The following is a 13,644-nucleotide window of genomic DNA, read 5'->3' on the forward strand; positions in this document are numbered from 1 at the left end:
TACCACCAACCACCACTAGTATTTTCACAGACAATCACAAACATCCATACCCATAGCTGGATTTGAACCTGCAGCCTTTTGGCTGGAGAGCAGATATGCTAACCACTCGACCAACCAGGCCGGCACTGCCCCGCTGAAGAATAGTACAGAGATCAATGTTTAAGGCACTGGTTGCAGATGATCTTGAAGCTTGGGATGTTTTTCACTGCATGATGTGTTGTGAATGACATTGAATAGAAAGTGCTGTCATAAGCAGAGTTATAGTTGATTATAAGTGATTAAGAGTAGATCATTTATATATAGGAGATGGAGGACAAGTGGTAGAATAGAACCTTGAAGTGGGGCTTTGCATAAGAGAAGTCATCCACTGTGATGCACAGTGCATGAAAAAACTAGTTTCCCAGTTATAGATAGTGAAAGTTGGACTAAAGAATGGCAGTTTACTGAGTAGGCCTCTGTGCAGTACAATTAAATGCTCTAGAAATGTCAAAAGCAACAGCTCATATTTTCTCAAATCTTTTCATGGCATGTATCTAGTGGTGGATGATATAGGCTAGAGGTCAGCTGCGGATTTGGAGTGGCAGAATCCATACTGGTAGTTATTGATTAACTGATAGCCTCTGGTTAGTGGAAAAGTTGGATGGTGATGACTTGCTCCATTATTTTGGAGAGGATTCAGGTGATGCAATCAGGATGGCAGACTTTCCTCTTTTGGAACAGGTTGGATTTATGCTTGCTTGCATGCACAGAGATGAGTGCCAGCTGAGTATAAAGATTGTAGAGTATGATATAGGACAGGTGGTAATTATAAAATGGATGGTGATGACTTGCTCCATTATTTTGGAGATGGTGGTGGTGGTGATGGCAATCACCACCACCACTCATTCAGGTGATGGCAATCAGGATGGCAGACTTTCCTCTTTTGGAACAGGTTGGATTTATGCTTGCTTGCATGCACAGAGATGAGTGCCAGCTGAGTATGATATAGGACAGGTGGTAATTCTAAAACACAGTTTTCGAGTACAGCTGAGGTGATGTTACCTAAACCAGAAACTTTATGGTATCTAAGTTGTTTAATATTTTCCTTTTTTTTTTTTTTTTTTTTTTTACAAAAAAAGCTACAGGAAACATATGGTGCTTTGTTTCTGGTATTATACAAGGTAATTTGCCTTAGTCATCCATGCAGGAGTTGGAAGAGAAGAATGATGTCACATTATAGAGGGAAAACAACTTTGATTTTAGGTCAGATGTAATTCATATGTAATATCATATGAATGAGAGGGAGGGTGGAAGTGCAGCTAAGCAGAAGTTGCTTCTGATGACTTTTGCACTCCCATTTCTATTCCATATCCAGATGGCATTACTGGTACTCATCTAAAGAAAAAAAGAAAAGCTGACCTGCTGATATCACTCTTTCCTCTGCATAAATGACCCCAAGGCACATCACATCCTATATACTAGAAACAGACTACACCTCCTCTGTTTTTTCCCAAAAGCAAAGACATCAAAAAAGTCTTCCTCCAGATCAGATGCCATGACTTTTGGACAGGAAGTGATTCATCTGCTTTTGGCTCTTACAAAAGTCTGATTTGGATTTGCTGATTGTTTTGTATTTATTGTATGCTAAGTATGAAGCTGGAGTTCTTGTTGCCTGTGGTATGCTGATTTTTCTTGAACTGCCTTGGTACAATATTTAAACTGTGGGTTGGAAAGTGGGATGAGAATTTTGAATAGAATGAGGAATGAAGGCTTTTGTGCCTGTGACTTTCTTCAGTTCCATGCATTTGTTTTGGATCAGAAGGGTGGAAGCAGCAGTTTAACTATGGAAAGAAAATAGAAGTTTGGAGGTAGGTCTGTTTGGCATCTTTATAGTGCCCAAAGACTCAAGGTTGGGAATGGCTAAAAGGAGGGCATTCTGTGACAGAGAAAACTTTCACAAGATTGTAGTCTGATTTACCCGGAGGAGGAGGAGTGACTTCTATGGCATACCTGAAGGAGAACTGTTAAGAAAATACCAAGGGTAATGGGAGAGTAAAGAGGGTTATCAGGTATTAAGTTGTTAAATGTATAATTTGCATTAAGTTATTGCTTATAACAGGTACTTCTGCATCTCATCTAGCTTGGTCAGTAGAATTGGTAAAAGGAAGCCAGTTGGAGTTACAAACATGAAGGTCAACTACGAAGATGACCTTGCTATTTAAATAGATGGGATGCAGGAAGTTGAGCTTAAGGATAAGAAGGTGAAGAGGTCAGAGTGGTTTTGGAATTTGGAGAGTGGTAAGTAGCAGATAAATGCTATATCACATTTTGATGAATGTTCTAAATTTGGAATTTAGAACATTCTCTGCCAGAAAATGTTCTAAAACCATAAAAAATATTTATGGTTATTTTTGTTGAAATTAGGTTTGAGGGAGGTTTGTTTTAATCACAATTGAATTATCATTGTTTGTTCATTGTGCACTGCATTTTGATTAGGAAATGGGTGAAAAGGGCAATAATGACTGCAGTGAGAAGAGATAGACTCTTGGACCTGGTACCAAGAGCAACCAGTCTCCTTGTAAAAAATGTGGCCTTGATAGTGTCTCCCACATACCACTAGTCAGACTCTCTCCCCCCCCCCCCCCCACTTCTCTCCCAGGCATGACTTAGCTATGTGACAGTGGGATTATATGCTACCTGACCGGGAAGTTTCGTGACTCATTACTGACAAGTTTTTTTCCTGTACTATAACTGGCCTGTAGGCATCATATTATTGCTGTATCCTCAAAAGGGAGGAAAATTTTCATCTATTTGGTATGAGCCAGGGGGGGGGAGCATGTGTAATTGCCACTTCAAGCCTCCAATAAATGGTGGTAGTCCTTTCTTTTAGGCTTACACGGTGATGAGAATACATTTTGGGAAATTATGAAGACAACTACTGTGTTTGAGTAAAACTTTAGTTTAATATAAACCAAAATCAACACTCGACGTTTCAATCTTTATATCAAGATCATCTCGAGCATATACACTATATACAGAGAAACAAGCTGCACTACAATCTACATGGTTTGCTAAAGTTACTGACCAACCGTTACAACAATTATTGGCATGACCTCTGGTGAAAAAAAAAAAAAAACCTTGACTATATCAATGCTAGAGTCCTATTATTATTATTATCTATTGGTTACAAAATTACATTGGGCTGGAGAGCAACATGTTTATATATATATATATATATATATTAAAAACATGATTATACATATAAATTTCAACCAATTGGTATGGAATGGTTTCTAATACTAGCTGAAGGTTGCTCAAGGTCCTAAAGTAGTATGCTGGGTACTAAGTATTAAGTAGGCTGAGTATGTGACATCCAGATTCTTGGAATTTTCATGCTATCATTATTATTGATATTAGGATGGTTAATCAGAATTTCGCAGGCTTCTTTAAATTTTCTTTCATACCAGGTTTTTGTATGGTGTAGAGAGCGGGTACTTTTCCAATCAATTTGGTGTAAGGTGTTGAGAGCATGGTCTGAGAGGCCTGCTTCACCAAAATTGTTATATTTAATGTGTCTTTTGTGTTCTTTTTTCCTTATAGGGATTGTACGTCCAGTTTCACCAATATAAGGTAAGTTACAGGTGCAGTAGATGCAGTAAACTCCAGGAGTGCCAATTGGAGGAGAGGATCCTTAGAGGAGTTGAATATGTTCTTTAATTTTGTACGTGGCATTGAGATTATAATGGTGTAAGATTCTGTTGACGATGTTTTCGTTATCTGGCCACACGGGCGACAAATATTAGACACATTCCTTAGCCACCTGAACAAACAACATGAACACATACAATTTACCATCGAAATTGAAAATCAGAACTCACTCTCATTCCTAGATACACTGGTCACATGTCTTCCTTCAGGCAATTTATATATCCTTCACTGTCTACTGCAAACAGACACATATTGGCCAATACATACATGCTAAATCATACCACCACCACCACCCATCATAAAAATATGGAGTCATTAACACCCTTAAAAACAGAGCTACAACAATTTGCTCTAATCAGCAAGCTCTTAAACAAGAATTAAAAATTATTAGTAACACATTTATAAATAATGGCTACAACAAAAATACTATTAATAAAATCCTTCATCAAACTTCATCAAAAAAGAATTTAGATTACAATAAAATCATAGCCATCCCATACGTTAAAGTTATCAGAAAAAATCAACAGAATCCTACACCATTATAATCTCAATGCCACCTTTAAACCACCTTCAAAATTAAAGAACATATTCAACTCCTCTAAGGATCCTCTCCTCCCATTGGCACATCCTGGAGTTTACTGCATCTACTGCACCTGTAACTTACCTTATATTGGTGAAACTGGACGTACAATCCCTATAAGGAAAAAAGAACACAAAAGACACATTAAATATAACAATTTTGGTGAAGCAGACCTCTCAGACCATGCTCTTAACACCTTACACCAAATTGATTGGAAAAGTACCCGCTCTCTACACCATACAAAAACCTGGTATGAAAGAAAATTTAAAGAAGCCTGCGAAATTCTGATCAACCACCCTAATATCATTAATAACAATAGCATGAAAATTCCAAGAATCTGGATGGCACATATTCAGCCTACTTAATACTTTGTATTCAGCATACTACTTTAGAACCTTAAGCAACCTTCAGCTAGTATTAGAAACCATTCCATACCAATTGGTTGAAATTTATATGTATAATCATGTTTTTAATATGTATATATATAAACATGTTGCTCTCCAGCCCAATGTAATTTTGTAACCAATAGATAATAATAATAATAGGACTCTAGCATTGATATAATCAAGATTTTTTTTTTTTTCCACCAGAGGTCATGCCAATAATTGTTGTAATGGTTGCTCAGTAACTTTAGCAAACCATGTAGATTGTAGTGCAGCTTGTTTCTCTGTATATAGTGTATATGCTCCAGACAATGATCTTGATATAAAGATCGAAATGTCAAGTTGATTTTAGTTTATATTAAACTAAAGTTTTACTTAAACATGGTAGTTGTCTCCATAATTTTCTAAAATGTAAACGGTGGTAGTATTTCACCAAGTGATGATCATCTAATATTTCCTCCAACTAGAAGATATCCTTTTGCAGTAGGAATGTTGATTGAATACCCAAAAGTACTTTTATGGAAACAGGCCACACTACTAGAATGACATAGCACTATTCATGACACTATGAAATATACTGAGAAAGTGCTCATTAATAATCTCATTACATCCTCTGTGCCCTCCATTCTTTTTAACTTTACTCGTCTTCATCATTGATTTTCCTGATATAATTAGACACCTTCAGCAGCTGTCTAATTATATCAGAGGTATACAAGCTCAAAAAAATGCAAAATGTTTGGTCTTAGATAGGCATTATTACATTTTTTCTAACCCTTAGTTAGCTTTCCAACCAAGTTTGCAACCTTGCATGGGTAAAATTTGAAAATTGTGATCTTTAGGCAGGGCCCATAGATACCTGCAATGTATAGTATGTTTACTGAGGGCTGATTTTATCTTGAGACCCTATTCTTAACCTTTGAACTGTGAGTAGTTAACATCCTTCTATTTTCCAACTTCAAACTTAACTTCTTTTCCATCTTTTTTTTTTGTCTGTTCTCTGAACATCTTCTGTGCATCAGTTTTCTCCAATAACCATAACTTTAAACTTTTCAAAATATATTTCACCAAGCGAATTAAAAAGTTCTTAAAACCTTACCCACTTAGTATGAATATATGTGTGTGTGTGTGTGCATGTTTGCGTGTGCACACACACACACACACAGTGCTCGACAAAATACACTCACCTGTGGTGAGTAGATTTTTCCAGCTTGCAAGTAGCTGCAGACTAAAAAAAAAACAGAATATTTTTTGTAATAAAAATATTCTGATTTTTTATTACATAAAATAATTTATTTTATGTAATATTATATTATGATATTTTTTATGTAATAAAAAAAATTGTTTAAACAATTTTTTTTAACTTTAAGAAAACACAAATGAATATGTAATAATAAAGGGCCATTCTGGTAACAAAAATTGATATAACAAATTATATTTTCCAAAAAATCAATGTTGTTTTTACTGTTCTTTCTTCACATATTATTTGTTGACTTCACCTTCTTGAAATGATTCTTACACAATAGAAATATAAAAATGATATAGCACCACTAATCAATTTTTGGAACTTCTATTGATTTATTGGAACAAAATTATGCCAATAATTTTGCCAATTTTGTTATATACAGTAATACCCCAACTTACGCTACCCCGACGTGTGAATCCGGAGTTATGCGGTTTCTTATATGTACGTATTCCCGTCCCACTTCACGCCTCGCCACTTGTCGTACCTTTCCGGCGCTGGCTGCATTTGCCAATGTCGCACATGCTGTGAATAAGCACTGACGTGTTTCGCACGGTCTCCATTCATACACGATTTTTATAGTCTACAAACCTTGCGATTGTTTAATGTTATGTTCTTGATAAAAATTTTATCACATAAAAAATAATAATGTCATCCAAAAGAAGCAAGTCTGATTCTTCTATAGCTAGCAGGAAAAGAAAAACATTGACTTTGGAAACAAAGCCAATTTTGAAGGCGGAATGAAAATTTGTGAGCTAGCAAAGAAGTTTGATCTACAGGAATCCACAGTAAGAACAATCATAAAAGATAAAGAAAGAATTCTCACTGCTGTGAAAAATGCCAAATCATTGAATTCAAGCATAATTCGTAAACGGCATGGGATTATTGGTGAGATGGAAATGATGCTTAAATTATGGTGTGATAATCAAGTCATCATCATCATCAAATTCCTGCCATGTACCCTCAAGGGATGTACAGGATATGATAGTACTACTTGAAAAAAATTACATCATTTTTAATTTCCTATCTACAATTTTCCTCCAAATTAGTCTGTTACTTGTCAAGACTCCAACATTATCAGATCTTATAAGTTAAGGGGATAAAAATCCCTTCTTGTTTTATCAGCCAGTAAGCGAAACTAAGATCTAACAACTACGATCTGTAACGTTTCATGCCGACGAACTGTCAGCGTATCCAAGCGTAAGTGACCACTTGGTAGTGCCACACCACGGCAACTCGTTGCAAAGTGAAGTAGGTCTAGCTACTCACTGATGAGACCTCAAAAAAAAAGGTTGAAACCGGTCTGGGTAGTGACCTCTCCTCATAATGTAAAATAGTACTACATCTCTTAAGAGCTGTGTTTTACATTATGAGAAAATATCAAGAACAGTGAGGAAGCTTGCTTCACCTTTGCAACGAGTTGCCGTGGTGTGGCACTACCAAGTGGTCACTTATGCTTGGATACGCTGACAGTTCGTCGGCATGAAACGTTACAGATCGTAGTTGTTCGATCTTAGTTTCGCTTACTGGCTGATAAAACAAGAAGGGATTTTTATCCCCTTAACTTATATCAACCTCGCCAGAAAAAAATAGCCTTTTGGCTTCTCATTATCAGATCTTATATTTCTATCGTCTAAGGCACTTTGTACCATATCAATCCACCTATATCTTGGTCTTCCTCTGGGTCGTTTTGCTGCCAACCTTGCAGAGAACACTTGTTTTGCTAATCTTTCCTCGCCCATTCTGTTTAAGTGACCATACCACCCGAGATTAGCTCTGCTAATGCATTCCTGGATGCTGACAATGTCAAGTTCTTTCTTAATATCCTCGTTTTTAATATAATATTGCCATTAATGCCATCTGTTCACGCCTATAATCTTTCTCAGGACTCTCATATCTGTGGTCTCTAGTCTTTGATCAAGTGTTTTACTTCTGACCCAGCTCTCAGATCCATAAGTTAAAACTGGTTTGAACACTGTCTTGTATACAGCTAATTTAGTGTTCCGACTAATTTCTCTCTTATTCCATATGAATTTATTCAATTGACTTCCCACCATACCAGCTTTGCTGATTCTGTTGTCTATTTCTATATTTATTTTACCATCTTCAGTAAAAATCGTGCCTAAATAGCTGAAATGTTTTACTTGTTCCACAGGTTCTCCATTCACAACACAGTTGACATTTTCAATGATTCTGCCTATTTTCATTGTCTTTGTCTTTTTACAACAGCTATTCAATTTAGTCAGAGAATCTTGCAGACTTGTAGCAGATTTATTTAGAAGTATAACATCATCAACATAAAGCAAAGCGCTGACATTAACATCCCCAATTTTGATATCATGTTTAATACCACTTTCCTTCATAATGTGATCCATATAGATAATAAATAACAGAGGGGATAATGTACATTATTGTCTCACACCAGATTTAACATTAAACCATCTTCCTGTACTTCCTTCAATTCTAACTACTGACTTACAACTCAAATAAAGACTAAATATTGCTTGATATAAAGCCCCATTGACACCATATAACTGCAGTGCATTGAATAGCTTCTGTCTTGGCACCTTGTCATATTCCTTTTCCAAATCGAAACTTAAATACAGATCTTTGTTATATTCCCATGCTTTCTCGACTATTTGTCATAAAGTGAAGATCTGATCCTGACAGCCTCTATTTGGCATGAATCCAGCTTGTTCTTCATCAAGCTTTTCTTCTGCAATTCTTCTCAGCCGTTTCTCAAGTATACTTGCATAGATCTTGCCAGGAACACTCAGTAGGGAAATACCTCTGTAATTCTCACATTCAGTTTTATTTCCCTTTTTATATATGGGTACTATGAGAGCTCTACTCCAATCATCGGGAATTCATCCCTCTGTCCAGGCTTTCTGAACTATGCAGTGCAGCCACTGTAAGACTCTTATACCACCATACTTCAGCATTTCTGGTCGAATATCATCTACTCCTTCTGCCTTTCCACATTTCAAGCCTTTGATGGTTTTTTCTACTTTAAGTATGGATATGTATTCGTGACTGCATGCCTGGTCAGTGTTTTTTACCACTGTGCTGTCATCACTGCTTGTTTCATTTAGCAGTTTTTCAAAGTAATTACTCCATACTTGAAGGATATCTTTTTCTCCTGTTTTCATGTCACCTTTATCATCTCTAATTCCTTTTACAGCACTCTTTCCTCCATTCCTAAGCTTCTGTAACAATCTCCAGAATATTTTGCCACCTTCTTGATATTTATTTTCTATATTCTTGCCAAAGTCCTCCCATGACTTTTGTTTAGCTAGTTTTACACAGTGTTTAGCATTCTTGCATTTGTCTCTATATTCTCTAAGAGCACTATCTGACTTATTTGACAGGAACTTTTGATATGCTTTCTTCTTTTCCTTCACTGCCTCTTTAACCTCCTGTGTCCACCAGGGAGTTCTGATTTTTTTATCCTTACAGACAACCTCACTACATGCCTCTCTGGCGGAATCAATCAATGTTTTTTTCTTCAGAGTTTGCCACTGAATCTCCAAGGTTTGATTCCTGTTCCCAAACTCTTTCATTTTTTCTTCAATAAATTAGACTAAAATACACAAATCTTTGTGTATTTTAGTCTACAGTTCACATCTGAGAGCTGCTCAACTTTTATTCGCTTTAAAACTTTCTTTCATGTTATTCTTTTCAATATGAAATTCATTTTTATCCTGCTCAAGACTAAATAATGATCACTTCCAATTTCAAATCCTCTGTACACTCTGGTGTCCTGCACCAGGGAGAAAACATCACTATCAACAATAACATAGTCAATGAGACTTTTCTTATTCCTAGCCTCTTCTCCCCATGTAAATTTGTGCACATTTTTATGTTGGAACATGGTGTTAGTAATAACCAGTCCGTGTCCGGAACAGAAATCCAACAGATATTTGCCATTATTATTAGCTTTGCTCTTTTCTCCAAATTTTCCCAAAATATTTTTGTATGTCTCACAATCATTTCCTACTCTGCTATTTAGATCCCCACAAGGACCAACTTTTCATTTTTCATTGTGTCAGTTGCTTTTTCTAAAGCCTCAAAAAATTCCTCCACTTCTACCTTAGTAGAACCTTCTGTGGGACCATAGGCACAAATAAGTCTCATTGTCCAGTTTCCCGTTCTCATATTTGCCCACATTACTCTACTTGAGACTGATTGCCATTCAAGAAGATTAGCCTCGTATTTTGTGTTGAATACTATGGCTACTCCTTCTTTTGCTCGATTGTCATTGCCTGAATATAACATTTTGTATTTATTGCTCAGAAAGATCTCACCAGTTTTGGTCTTTTTTGTTTCAGTCACCCCTATTATGTCAATCTGGTACTTATCTAATTCCTCAGCTAGCTCCATTTCTTTGCCATTTAGGCTTCTTATGTTGATAATACTGATCTTTAACTCTGGTGATGTTGAGTTGGGGTTTCAAATGACAATATGTAGCCAAGCCAAGCTGATTTTTGAGAGGCTAAAAGTAGAAGCTGGAGAAGCGGCCAAAGAAGAAAATTTTGTGGCGAGTAATCGGTTGGTTCAACCAATTAAAAATCACTGTATCTGGCACAGTATCGCGGAGAGTGGAGAGGTGGCAAGTGCTGATAAAGAGGCTGCGTTTTCTTTTCCTGAGACGCTTAAGGCTATCATTGAGGAAGGTAGCTATAGCAGTCAAACCATATTTAATGTAGACGAGACCGGCTTGTTCTGGAAAAAGATGCCTTAGAGAACTTTCATTACACGTGAAGAAAAAATGTTTCCTGGCTTTAAGGCTTCCAAAGACCGGTTGACAGTAATGCTTGGTGGAAATGCAGCTGGTGACTGCAAGTTAAAACCTCTCTTAATTTATCGCTCCGAAAATCCAAGAGCTCTAAAAAACATCTAAAGCTGGCTTGCTAGTGATTTGGAAGTCAAATTCTAAAGCTTGGGTGACAGCTTCTATTTTTGAAGACTGGTTTGGTCACCACTTCATACCTGAAGTTTAACATTATTACCAGTTTAAAAAAAAATTCTGTTTAAAGTTGTAAAAGTTGTTTTCTTGTCTCCAAATTCAACCAGCTTACTTCAACCGATGGACCAAGGTGTTATCAAAACATTCAAAGAATACTACTCACGGCGTTTGTTTGCAAGTCTGAATGAAGCTATGAGGCAAAATGAGCAACTGTTTGTTAAAGTGTTTTGGAAACAGTTTAATGTTTTAGATGCTGTAAAGATTATTGCAGATTCTTGGGGTGAAATTTCCCAAAAAAACCTTGATTGGTGTGTGGAAAAAACTTTGTCCATCCTTTTTTAAATGCGAAACTGAAATGTTGCCAGAAATTAATCAAGTTGCTGAGGCAATAGAAGAAGTTGTCAACCTTGCCAGGCAATTAGATTTAGAAGTCGACAATGAAGATGTCACCGAGCTGTTAGACGTGCATAACAAAGAGCTTACAATCGACGAGCTCATAGAGATGAGTGAGCAAAACGCTACTGAAGAGAATGAAACCTCAGATCCAGTTCTACCAGAAAAGCACATGACAATTGCAAAATTAACAGAAGGTCTCAGCTTAATTAAGAAAGGTTTACAGATTTTGGAGGACATAGATTCTAACGAGGAACGAATTGTAGCCACAAGGCAAGGAATAAAAAAATCATTGGCTTCCTATGAAGAAATTTTGCATGACAAGAAAAAGGCATTATGCTGTCAGACGAATCTATTAAATTTTAAACACATAAACTTATTCTGATTATAAGACCATGGTTTAATACACATGTACAAGAACGCCGACTAGTTTCGCCAGCATACTGTCTAGCTTTGTCAAGACTAAAAAAGGTGAAAAAAATAATAAATGCAAAAAAATGAAAGAATACAGAACCGTTTACAACAATTAGGCAACCAAATTTGACAGCTCGTGTGACAATGTGTGCATGTAGCGAGATGCTTCAGTCATTATTGTGAATACATGTTACATAGTTTTTAGCGTACTGTAGTTCCGCTATACTTAATGAATTAATCAGATTTTTCCATGTATCTTTCAATACTGCTCCTTGATTTCTGTTCAGGTTATTTCCTGTTCGTAGGACCACTGCTGCTTCTTTGAATATTCGCCATCTGTAATCATCCTCTATATATGGTATTGAGCTGTTTTTCCAATCTATTGCATGGTTAGAAGTTGAGAAGTGATGCGCCAAACCTGAGGTATCCATTCTGTTGTGATTTGCATCTCCAACGTGTTCCTTCTGTCTGATTTCCAGGCTTCTTGAAGTTTGGCCTATGTAGTATTGAAAGATACATGGAATGTCCACAAGTGCATGGTATTCTATGAACACCTGCATATTTGAAAAATAGAATGCTGTCTTTAGGGGATCTTAAAAAATTGTCTAATGGTTGTAGTCGGTTTAAACACAACTCTGATGTTGTAAGGCTTCAAAATTCCAGCTATTTTAGCAGAGACTGAACCAACATAGGGGATGACTACAGATGAAACATACCGAGTAGCTATCTTTTGTTGTTGGAGGTTATTTTTATAAAGCAATTTGTTGATTATGTTTGGAGGATAACCATTTTGAGATAGTGATTTCGATATTTGAGAAAGTTCTGTTCATACATCTTCTTCGTCTGTGACTATGTTTTGGGCTCTATTTCATAACATATAGATGATGCTGTATTTTTGTGTATGATGATGATGATTGGAAGTAAAATGCAGATACCGTCCAGTATCTGTTGGTTTTTTATATATAGGTTTGGCGCATCACTTCTCAACTTCTAACCTTGCAATAGATTGGAAAAACAGCTCAATACCATATATAGAGGATGATTACAGATGCTGAATATTCAAAGAAGTAGCAGTGGTACTACGATCAGGAAATAACCTGAACAGAAATCAAGGAGCAGTATTGAAAGATACATGGAAAAATCTAATTAATTCATTATGTATAGTGGAACTACAGTACACTAAAAACTATGTAACGCGTATTCACAATAATGACTGAAGCATCTCGCTACATGCACCCATTGTCACGTGAGCTGTCAAATTTGGTTGCCTAACCGTTGTAAATGGTTCTGTATTCTTTCTATATTATTTTATATATTAGTTTCTGTATTATTTTTAGTCTTGACAAAGCTAGACAGTATGCTAATGAAACTAGTCGGCATTCTTGTACATATGTGTATTAAACCAATGGTCTTATAATCAGAATACGTTTTTGTGTTTATTACAGTATATAAAGACCAAATATGAACAGTCTATTAGATTTTAGGAAACCATCGACATCGAAATAACTTTCTTTTTTTTATGTATGAAAAACTACAATTATGATTATACAGTATTTCTTAAAAAATATAGGTGTTTTTGTAAACCTTTGGTCCCAGTTAACTAATATGTTGTATGTTTGCATATATAAATTACATGCAAAATTATACCAAGTTACGGAATTCGACTTACTCGCTTTTTATTGGTCACACCTACCGTGTAACTTCGGAGCTTACTGTATGTATATAAATGAAATGATTTCATTGTGAAAATAAATATGAAAAACATTGAACAGTAAATTCAATATCTTCACATTAATTTATAATTTCATAAATTTCTCCTAATAGGATTTCATGCTGGATGAACTGTGTAAAGCAAAAGGTAAGCCACTTTTCATCAATAATTCATTCTTTGTTGTTAAACATGTTTTAAAATTATGCTTATTTTCTTTTGTTACAAAAATCAATATATATATATATTGATTTTTATATATATATATTTATA

General features: G+C 35.9%; 1 protein-coding gene across 2 annotated transcripts in view; it reads left to right on the top strand.

Moving 5' to 3' along the window:
* LOC150096359 (AP-1 complex-associated regulatory protein-like) overlaps positions 1–13,644 on the top strand; it is a 171,339-nt gene that overhangs the window by 19,695 nt on the left and 138,000 nt on the right. For both annotated transcript variants that reach the window (XM_090409375.1, XM_090409376.1), the window contains exon 2: positions 13,488–13,521. The gene's annotated coding sequence lies outside the window, so the exon portion shown is untranslated. The remainder of the gene's footprint in view (positions 1–13,487; positions 13,522–13,644) is intronic.

Source organism: Typopeltis vanoorti, chromosome 19 (genome assembly GCF_054136105.1).
Source record: "Typopeltis vanoorti isolate ZY-2024b chromosome 19, IOZ_Tvanoo_1.0, whole genome shotgun sequence".
Classification (NCBI taxonomy): Eukaryota; Metazoa; Arthropoda; class Arachnida; order Uropygi; family Thelyphonidae; genus Typopeltis; species Typopeltis vanoorti.